This window comes from Motacilla alba, chromosome 2, assembly GCF_015832195.1.
Source record: "Motacilla alba alba isolate MOTALB_02 chromosome 2, Motacilla_alba_V1.0_pri, whole genome shotgun sequence".
Classification (NCBI taxonomy): Eukaryota; Metazoa; Chordata; class Aves; order Passeriformes; family Motacillidae; genus Motacilla; species Motacilla alba.
In genome coordinates, this window is record NC_052017.1 from 52,657,536 (window position 1) to 52,669,529 (window position 11,994).

Consider the following 11,994-nt stretch of genomic DNA (forward strand, 5'->3'; position numbering starts at 1 on the left):
GGATTCTTGGAGTGTGTGGTAGGGGGTGGGTCAGGCTTTGCTCTTGTGAAGTAGTGCCCTGTCCCCCATACCCCTCGGCCCCACAGTGTCTGTCAATCATGCACACCAGATGCAGTCCCAGTTTTGCCTAACCCAGACCCTGAATGCCGAGAGACCATAAATACCACCTGGGAAGAAGGCCCAGGATGTGTCAAGGTTGCAAGAAGCCAGACCTGAGGCAAGCTTGTTATTCATTAACCCTACCTTCATATTGGAATTTTCTATCCATTACATCTCTGGAACCCAAGAGATGGTGGCTATATGTCTGTCTTTCTATATTTCCCTTTCCTCTTTTTGAACTTGCTTTTCACAGAATGTAGCATGAAATGGCTTTAAAGGTTTTTATGTTGAATGGGCTAAGTCTATGCTGTGATAAGTGTTTTCTGTTTTACTAAATCACTTGCCAAAATCCCTTGATTTTCCATAGTTTGCCAGTAAACTTCATGTGATTTTTACCTCTTGAGAATATCTGGTCAGTATTTCTCCTTTGTGTTTACCCACAGCAAAAGAACCTAGGTTTAACCCTTGGATTTAAGTGATGGGGCTGTAATAGTAGGTCATGATAGCAATTAGCCTCTGTTTTGCTCTCTCTGAGTCCAACATACTCAAACATGTAATTTTTTTAAAGAGACAGAGAAAGGGAAGAAAAATAAGACAAATTTTAGGTCATCATGTTTCTGACTTGAAAAGCTAATTGCTGATTCTTAGTTAGGTATGTCACTTTTACCTCAGTAAAATACCATACTTTCTCTGGTAGAATAACATGGTGAATCAGGTTATGAGAAAAAACATTGATCCCATGTGGACAGAGAGAATTCACTCTACATAACAAGGCAAGAATACATTTATGTTGCAGCAAACCAGAAAGTTTCTGGTTGGCTTCTGATGCAGCAAACCACTTGGTGGTTTTGGGTTGTGGGTTTGGTTTTGGTTGTTTTTTTGTTTTGTTTTTTTGTTTTGTTTTGGTTTGTTTGTTTGTTTGTTTCTTTTGTTTTTGTCTTTGTTTGTTTGGGTTTCTTGGTTTTGTTTGGTTTGATTTGGTTTGGTTGGTTTTGTTGGTTGTTGCTGTGTTTGTTGTTGTTGTTGTTGGTTTTGATTGGTTGGTTTTGTTTTTGGTGTTTTGGTTTTGTTTTTGTTTTAAATATATATTTTTAATATCCCTTCCTGTTAAACCACAAACCTGTATTATCCTCATTTTTGAGCAGCTACAGCCTGTGATTGTTCTCTTGGAGCTTTCTTCAAAGGCCAGTCATACTTCCTCCAAGCTCAAGTTCTCTTAGCTGTTCCAAGGAATCCCTGTGGAAACAGAGCCCTGGGCATATGGGCCTATGAACGGCCAGTTTTGCCCTGCTGCATTCATGTAACAGCAGCAGAGATCATGCTGTTTACATTCTTATTCCAGGCCTATGCTTTCTAAGAAGAAAAGTGAGGGGGAAAGCAAGGCAAACTAAAATAAAGATGAGGCTAAAACCAAAAGTAGTCTTCACAGCATTTTCACATAAACAAAATTGTTTGACAAGATTCTTTTTTTTAATAAGAAAAAGGAGGGAACAAGGACTGAAAAGGAGAAGTGGCTGTAACTTCAAAGATAGGAACACACCAGTGGGTAATAAATATTTATAAAGTAAGACATGCATCAGCCTGCCACATAGGCTTTCTACAAAATGATATATGGATGAGTAAGGCGTGATAAAGAAATGCAGAGTAAAGTAACACAGACCCTAAATTTAGACATGTGTAGATTTTTCCAAATACTGCATTTTCAAGTATATTTTTAAAAAGGCAAGGAGTGAGGGGAAAGATGGTGGTTTTGTTTTGGTTTGGTTTTTTGGTTTTGGTGGGTTTTTTTGTTTTGTTTTGTTTTGGGTTTTTGTTTTTTTTTGGTTTTTTTTGGTTTTTTTTGTTTTTTTGTTTTTTTTTGTTTTTTTGTTTTTTTGGTTTTTTGGTTTTTTGTTGGTTTTTTTTTTTTTTCAAACTAAACACAGTTCTTTCATGTCTTCATCTTTTTCTTGTTTCTTCAACTTTTTTAAAATCTCCCTCAACTTCCAGCCTTTGTTCCTTTGTGTTAATAACACGTTGCAATTTTCAACATCAAGTTGTACTTTTAATGCTAAATCGGTTGATACATTTTATAAAAGAAAATGAAAGACAGACCTTTGACTACAAGGAGATGTGGAAGTTTGCTTGGTGCCATAATGTGCTACGTCCATAATTTTTCAGTTAACCCTTTTCTCTGCCAACTCCTGTCTGTACACCCTTAGCAGCACATTAGCTGACAAAGCAGCTGAAAACACTACCAATACTGTCAAACTGAAAGGTACTGTTTTCATTTTCTTAGACTCTCCTCTGAGATCAAATTAAGGCTCTCCTGATACATTTAGCAGAATGGTAGCCAGAGCTCTGTGCTAAAAGTTCTATGGTTCAAACCCGGCATCCAAAAAATGACCTTAAATAGATCCTTACTTGTTTCTCATAGAAAAAGGATGTTTTACTGTTATTAATAATTGTGTTTCCTGCCATTCAAACATGAAGTCTGAGCTGCTTTTTTTTCTGAAGTGTATGTTTGCCTTGCATAATATGATCCTTTAGACCTGTAACATGCTTATGCAATGCAAAAGGTCTGGCAGTATTACCAGGGGCATGATTTGAAGAAGACAGGATGGCGCAAGCAAACAGAGGCTTTAAAATGTAAAGTGGCCTTCAGTTGTTGCAGAATATGAAGATGGTGTGTCAATAACTCAAATCATAACACCCTCTGCATTCTGGGATAAGTATTAGGAAAGTATTAGGAAAGACAACTTTTTAACTTATAAAATGAGCACTTCTGCAACAGAAACAGCTGTCAGACAAATATAGAAGCCTGAAATGTCATTTTTATGGTCTTTTTTTTTTCAAAGTAATACTACAATTTAAAGTACAGCGGAACAAAATTACAGTTTTAAAGAAAAAAAGAACAGATTTGATTTTAAAGACTAGGTATAGGAGAAGTGAGTCAGACCTGATCTTAGCGACACCAGAAGAGATCTGAAGTTACTGCATTCCAATTACTTCTGATGTAGTCCAGTATGACTGAAATTGGGATCCAACAAACTCTGGAATAAACAAGGGCAGAAATATCCTTCATTATGGAACACTTGAACACAGTCAGTCAAAGAAAAAAAATATTAAAAAGGTACATAAAGTAATAAGTTATGTAAAGCAAAAAGGTACATAAGCACAACACACAGCTCCTTAAAAAGCTGATGTCTGACCCAAGCTCAGGTACTTTCAGCCAGTGTGAAGAAAGGCACAGCAACTCAGTTCTGAATGAATACCTGTTGAATAAATTCCCTAATTTGGAATTACTGCAAGGATGTTCAGGGTGTTCTTGAAGAAAACTCTAGGGTGGAAGGAGCATGTAAAGCTACTTACAATGCTGATCCTGGCAGTGCTTGTATGTACTTTATGGAGCAAGAGAGTGAATAGGCAGGAAGTCAGAAAAGTATTCTAAGATACAGCAAGCAGAACAGATTTTTGAAGTTCTCATCTGGAAGTAAAGCTGCATATAAACTTATTTATTCGTTTAGATATGACCCTATTCCTTGTCTTGCAAACTAGGTGGCTATGGTGTTTCCATCAGGGGAAGTCTTTAATCTACTAAGGTAGGTATTGAAAAGTAAAGAACTTCTTGCTTTACTGATTCATGCAAAGGGGGAAGGACACAAAACCAAAGAACAGGCTGTCACTGAAAGACAGAAAACATACTCTTAGGTAGAAACATACTGTTTAAAAACATTTTTCAACAGCATACTTTACCAAGCTGAAATATAATATATAAAAAATAAAAATGATGATTCAGTAAAATAGTTACATAGAATAACAGGTTCACCTAATCATAATCCTTTAAGATTAGGAGTACTTGGAAAAACTTGTTTTGGAATGCTTTTGTGTGATTTGGCATATAAAGGACAAATGGTAGAGGTTGCAGCCACAAGCAAAGCCCTTTGCTTTGATCCAGGTGTGCTGCTCATCCATTCTAGAAATGAAAAACAAGGAAGTAGAGCCCGCTTTAATTTGCCTGCATTGCTTTAGCTTCCAGTATCACACACCCTTTTATAATTGGGCAAAATATCTTTCTGTAGTGGGCAGGAATTGCTTCTTTCTATTGGCGTTTTAATTACTGCTACACTTCATGAGAGCATAAGTTCTTCAGCTTTCCAATAACTGTATACTGCTTGCACCTCGTATCTCTAAATATGTTTTAATCACTCCCCATAAAAATACAGATCATCATTTTTCATCAAATTTTGTAAGAACTGTTCCTGGCAGTAATGTTAAAATTTTTCCGTACTCTAACTTCAAGAGATGGCTAGTCTAATAGGACTAGAATTATGATAGGGGTGCCTGGTATTTGCAGTTCTACACTCACTATATTCTGCTCATCTCAGCTGTATGACTTGTTACTCACTTTTTGACCTAAATTATTATGCAATCTTACTTCATGCTATTTAAAAATTACCTCATTTCACCTCGAATACCACAAAGTAATGACAGCTGAAGTAATTTCTATGGATTCTACTTAGTTTTTGGAATCTATTCAGGTAACAGGCCATACCAATGTAGGGGTGTTATTATCTGACAAATCGCTGTGTGCTTGTATAAAGTCTTAAGTCTGAACGCCTAATTTGGACTTTTGAAACAATCACAATTTTCAAGGGATAAATAGTGATGGAACAACATAATAAATACAAAAATATTAATTTAGTATTGTCTAACATAGGGATTTATGATTTTTTTTAAACCAGAAATGTAAAGATACTATTTCATATACTCTAATAGAGAGATTGCAGAGAAACTGGTGAAAAAATTATGTTTAATAGTATGGTGCCATAATTACACAATAGAATTTAATCATGTAGGTTGTGAAAACAGTTATGGTCAAGAGACACAACTAAGAGGGGTCTCAACCACAGAGATACTGGGATGAATCATGCTGTCTTCGCCAACTCTTTTTCCTTAGAATTCCTATTGAGCTAGGCATACCTTTCTCTGTGCCCCTGCTTCAGTGGGACCGGATTGTTCCTAAGCTGTTTTGCCATGGTTAGCAGCTACAAGTTTCCTACACATGGTACTCAGGGCAAAGACAAAGCCTGTCATGGGTGCAGAGGCAGCATGAGTTCCTTGGCATGCTGCTGCAGCAAGTCAGTCAATTCTAGCAATGGCAGTGCAGGGCATGCTTCCTTCCTCTGAAATAAATCAGTGCTGAAAAAAAAATAAAAATGATAGCACGGATCGACAATTGGTATTTTAAACCCCAAGTGGCTTGTGGAGTCAGAAGTCAACACCAATGGGCTAAGAGAGATTGGGCTCTTCTGAATACACAAGAGGGTTTCCTTGGCACTGGATGGAAAGTCTGGGAAGGGGAGAGAAGTCACATATGCAGCTGAACCATTAGGAAACTGGCCATCAGTATGTTAGAGGACAACAAGATTGACACCCTTGGAGAATGGCTATTTGAGGACCTCGATGTGATTTGAATCACGATTGAAAAGTTCAGTGTGGTAGCAGTGACCTACTAGGTCTCTGTGGAGTTGGGTACAGAAATGCTCTGTGATTACATAAGCCTCCATAGGGCAATATTAAAGCACTGCTGGCATTTGCAAAACCAGTACGTAGTCCTGGAGCCACACAAACTTTGACGGCTAAATTTCAGTGGCTGTCCAGAAAGCCCATCTAGTGGCCAGTGGGAAGTTCCTAGCCCCATTGAGCTGCAAAGGGCAACAGCTCAACAGGGCTTCACAAAATAAAGTTCTCCTGGTTGTTTCATTTTGCCATGGATATGATCAAATCTTCATTAAAAATTCTGTGAGAATTATCTCTATCCTGGTTAACCAGTGGCTAGAAAATAATTTGTGACATCTAAAGCATAGTAACTAGGAATTCAATAGCCCTTTCCTAAAAGGACTGGAATTTTCTCCAAGGCAAGGCCTCTAGCAAATAGACAAAATGTGGCCATTTTGCCACAGGTTCTCACTTGCTTCAACTTACTCAGTACCTATTGAATACAGAATATAACAGCAAAGGGTCTGAGAGATCCCCATCCAAATTATTTATGACATGACTACACACAATCAGGTGAAAGCTTCTGTCATATTTATTTTTTAAAAAAAAGTCAAAGAGAAGACCCAGTATTTTCCAGCCATTCTACCTTTAGCTATTATTTTGTAGCTCCACACAAGCAAAGTTTCACTGCATCTGGTAAATCTCTGTAGGGGCAGGATGACTCAGTAACTTAAGTATGTAGCATTATTTCCCCTATTTTTGCATTACAGCAACACCCCAGTTTGTAACTCGGAGCAAGTCACAGGCTCTCTTTCAGAGGGTATTAAATGTGAGGTTCTCACTGCTTGCTTAGAAAGATTCCATGGCATGGCATGGCGCTTTTCACAAAAGTAGGGCTATTAACCTCTTTGATGCAACCATATTCCACTATGCATTAAGCACCATGGGAGGGAGAACTAGTTTAGCACTGACTGAGAAGGAAGACTTCCACCCACTGAACCAAAAGCATCACACTTAGCAGTATGATGAGTAGATACATACATAGACATGTGTGTGGTTTTTAGTATATGTACACACAAGGTATGTTGAACAGAAACCAAGGATTAATCTGATGTGATAGCTATAATTTATGGTGTCTTAGATTAATCTGTTACATTGTTCAGTGGCAAAATTGACAAGATGTTACACGAGCATGTTTAGTCACATTAGGTGTGTTGTAAATCAAAGACAGAATTTTCTGTGATGAAGTTTCAGCATCCAGGGAGAAATCCCTAATCTATGACCATAGCCTTAAACTGGTTGATTTACACCAATAGAAAAATGCAGCAGAGAAATGAGGCCCACATTATTTCTCTCATCCCACTGTTTCCTCTCTACATTATGGCTGCTAAGAAAAACTTTCCTGCTTGATATGTTTTTCTTTCTGCCAGCTGCCACCTTAAATTAGTCTTTCTTATGTCATTTGGTAGTAAGGATCTTTGGGTTCATGTCAGGAGATGCATTTAACATACTTCTGATACTCCAGCATAAGCAGCTGTGACATGTGGGCAACTCTGAACATCCACATCCATCATCACCAATTACCCCCTTTATTAATCTGACCTTGCAGTGGATACCCAGGGAGAATTTCTCTGTCAGTCTAACATTTCACAGCTTCCTACATTTCATAAATATATATATATATATATATATATATATGCTGTGTTTCACATTTCACTTGTTTGCTGCCCTCCCAAACACCAGCTTCTTAATATTAGCTACTTTGGTACTAAGACATAAATCACTTTTTTTATGGCTGCTGCACCATTTTTTCTGCTAACAGCTGCCATATTGCATTAGGCTACATTATACAGGATGAAGAATGACAGAAAGGTGGAACATGATGTGTATAGCCTAAAAAATTTATTATGCTGTTCAGCTGATAGGCTTATTCATCTTTCAACACTGAGAGTAGAGTAAGTCCTACTAACCCAAAGTAATAGCAGTCCAGGAAAATGTTAAGAATGTAGATGATATACAAAACGGGAAACTGTGATACTGTGTATTCAGCTTGGATAATCTACTTCTTGATAACGGAGCCGATATATTTTAGGCATCTGTTACCCTTAGGGTGCTTTTATGGAAAGGTGTTTATAATTCCATTCCCAAGCACAGCAAAAAACTGTATTGAACAATGAAGCTGTTTAGCTTGTGGTTATGTTTATACAGCTCAAACACACTCAGGACTTGTCTACACTGCAGGCTTTGGGGTGACAGAGATACCACATCTCAGCTGAAATAGCTTATGTCTTCCTACTGCAAAATGAACATTCCCTGGACTCTCATTTTGGAAGAACATAAGTACCAGCCTAGAACAACGCAGGAAGACCCTAGGGTGTCAGAATTGCTGCTCCCTCTTGCCTGAGAAGTCAAGACTCACTCCTGTGTTTTGAAGAGGTCCTTCACAGTCTGAAGCAGCCCATGTCATGTTTATCATTTCAGTGCAGCTGGGCTTCTTTGACACCAGCACATATTTTTAAAATAATTTTTAAAATATGTTTGAAAGCTCTGACCTCAAACCCATCAGGAGTTCTTGCAGCTATTTTTATTGATTTCTGAAATCAAGAATTTGCAAGCAGAATTCTTCCAACAGAAGAAACAGTCATTTCTATAAGAGAAAAACTAAATAATTAAACTATATAAATTTGGAGTTATAGTATAGATTATTTAGGTTATAATAGTACAGACTGTAGAGGATTTCAAAGGTGGAACAAAGTTTTAAGAAGCTCTTAAAATAAATACTGTTCTTCCTTTCCCATGCAAAGCCCCCTGCAGCTTCTGGATTTATTGGGAGTTCCTTAAATCATAGCATTGAGACTCTGTATTAAGGAATACACAAATTCAAATCTTTACAATTCTAACTTTTTCCTTATTATCTTTACAGCAACATTCATGGTGTGGAGAATACAGTAAACAGTGTGGTAATGTTAATTATGAGCAAATGGCAATTGTAAAGAATTTAATAGTGCCCTCTGCAACTAGAAACCATATTGATCATTTCTACATGTATAATCACATAATACTGGCTTAAACATGAAAATCCTAGCCTGGCTTGTACTGAAGTCTATGTAAAATCTGGACTGGATTCCTGAGGAAATATATCCTGTTTGGGTACTTCTCAAAAAATGTCAAATATTTCCTTCTTTCCCTCAATATGCTGAAATATTAAAAGTTCAACAATGATTTTGAATTATTTTATAGAAATATGAAGAAGTCTGACTCAATCACAATTTCATACAGAGCAATTCATACTGATTTGAATCTAAAGCATTTGCAAAACAATGATTTAAAAAAGGTTTTGGCAGATGTGAGGTGAGGGTCCATAGTGATGCAGAGTCCACAGGAAGGTGCAAAGGAGATTTGAGTAACCCTAGGGTGTCAGAATTGCTGCTCTCTCTTGCCTGAGAAGTCAAGCCTCATTCCATATTGGTAATAGGCAGGTCTTGTATTTTCTATCAGGATATCAGCATTATTGCATGATGCCCTCATTTCTTGTGTGCTCTGACACCTATATACAATAGTCTTTTGCTAGTTGAAATGGATCTGGTTTTTGTTTAGTGGTAGGTTTTTTGCTGTGGGTTTTTTGTGTTGTTTTGTTTTGTTTGGGGTTTTTGGGGAGTTTTTTCTGGTTAACTGGTAGGCTGGTTTGGGGTTTTTTAAAATAGTCTAGACTTGGGAGGCTGGAGAGATCTGTTTGAAAATCCACAATGCACAAAAGCACAGATTTTGTGCTTTTCATCTTTGTTACCCAGCTGCACAGATAGCCAAGATTTTCTAAAAATCATGAAAATTTTTGTGAGCCACCAATCATTTGTACACAGAGTTGAATAAGCAAGGCTCAATACCATGTTACAACATTTAGGTAACATCTCAAAGGGGCTTTCTTCTGGCACATGGGAGTTAATGCTCCTGAAAATTTAGATCTTTTGCTAAGACTCCAAAGCACATTGGACACCACTGTGTCTGGTCAGCTTTGCTGGCTGCAGTAAACAGTAAATGAGAGCGCATTTTTTGTTCTCTTCATATTTAAAATTAAGTTCATGTGAGCTTCACTGTGTACCAGCATACATGCTCAGCAAATATGCAGTTAGAGCTTACCACTACATAGAGGTGTTACCACTCACTCCCTCAGTGCAACCATACAAAACATTTTGCTTTGAAGTGGTTAATCTCTGAACCTTATAAAGTGTTTTGAGTGCTAATGGTCTCTGTTGAGTTCTGTATTGCTTTGAGATAGCCCAGCTTATGCATCTGTTTATTTGAACTCAGATTAGCTAATGCAGTTGTATATTTTTTCCTTAACTAGAGCACTAAAACTCTTATTCTATACAGTTTTAATCATCAATCCCTAAGATTTTTTTTTTTCCAGCATAAGAACTTGGAAAAATTTATTCACTTTCAGTGGGAAGAGTGAGATGATTTTATCCACATTTGGGTCTTGTTTTAAAAGTGGAAGATAAATTTTAAAATCTTGAAACCATTACATATGTGCAAAATTATTTGTTTATTTGATTTTTTTAACCTAGTGAAATGCATGAATTTATTTAAATTTTCTTTGGATAAAACTTTCCCTTGACGCCATAGTCTATATATTTTAATTTGGTTTAGTGCCTGGATGCTTTGTATAAAGCCAAACCCAAAAAGTACATTCTCCAGCTACACCTAAGAAGATTGATAATTAACCACTTTTTAACCTTTCCAGTTTATGTGAGGAAGCATCATTGGTCTCAAAAAGCTTGCTCTAATTTCCTTACAAGCAGCAATCTTTATTAGAGCAGAATGAAACTTTTTGGTCAAAGGAAACATTTTGAAATGCCAAGTGGAATCCTATTGATGTTTTCAAACAGAAACTTTCCAGTTCTCATTTTGCATTAAGGGTTTCTTTTGAAATTAACCTATATTTATCTTTAATCAATGTTAAAAAGCCTACTTGAAATGTCTTCTGACCTGAAATGACACTTCTTTCAAATTTGTGTGTTGCTGTTTGGCAGTAAAACTGACAGATTTTAATTCTGGGTAGACCAAAAGAATTTTTTTATTGCTGATTTTTTTTTGTTTGGCTAGCATAAAAATACAAATAAATAAATCCTTTATACAACTCTAGTCTTCAAATATAACTTGATCAGCAAAATTGTCCTTTTATTTTTACACATGTAAACAACAAGTAATCGTATTTGTTTTCACAGGGTTACTTCATACTTATGCAAGAGAAAAAGGAGCAAGATTTCCTGTCAAAATAGCAAAAAAAAAAAAAAAGGTTAAAAAAAGGGAAGGAAAAGAAAAACAAACCAGTGAAATAGAGACGCATCTCTCCTGTGTGTTGCTCGACTCCAGCTGAAACAAAGCTGACTTGAGACTCTGCAGAAGCATAGTTTGGAAGCGAGAAAAATAAATTGAATCCTGCAGCAGTAGAGCAACTCCCCCAGACACCGCACTGGGAGAAATCAGGGGAGTTTCAAGGGGCTGTGGGTGGAAAAGAGGATTACGAAGAGCCAGCGGGACTTGGCTGACCTTTGCTAACTTCCTGACCCTCACTTTCCCCCCCTGGGAGCTGGGCTCTGGTCGTGGGAACAACACCTGCCTTCCCCAGCCCCATCTCCACAGGGGCTGCTGCCGCCCCATGGGCACCTGGGGCCAGGAGCGACCACAGCAAGGGGAAAGCCTCCTGTGCTTCATCAACACTGTTTTGGGGCCACAGGGAGGGGGTAGAAGTGGCATGAAAAACTTCTGAGGGATGGTGAGCAATGTGGCTCATTGCTGAAGATTTTTCTACACCCCGCTGAGGAAACCGCCCAGCCCCACTTCCTTGGGTAAGATCTCAGCTGATGGGGTCCCATGGACCCAAGCCAGAAAAACAGCTCACAAACAGAAGCCACTGTCAACTTTAACTATGGCCTGTGCTCCAAGGTATTTTGGGGTGGACAGCAGAAGTTAACCACGTCTAATTCAGTCATCTATGCCTATGCCATCAGTATTTCTCTTACATTCAATGTTTAAAGCATCAGCTACAGAAATAGGCAGGATCTGAACAGCATACACGAATGAATATTGAATACACTTTCTGTATCACACTGTATGTCTCATCGTAGTGCAGAGGACTACAGTAAGTTACACATGTATTTCAATACATGTGTTCTACAGACTACAAATGTATCTACACTTGGGGCAACACCTGCACTTCTGTCCATTTCTATGCAGACAGATTTTCATCTACAGTGTTCCTTGTGCACTCTTGAGCACATGTGTGAGTCTGCACACATTTATCTAATGTGTACATTGGTTATCCTTAAATTCCTGTTCAGAGGAAGATCATTTACCCTTATGGTAGTGATAAATCACATACTACTTAACATGTCAACACAGTGGTCATAAATT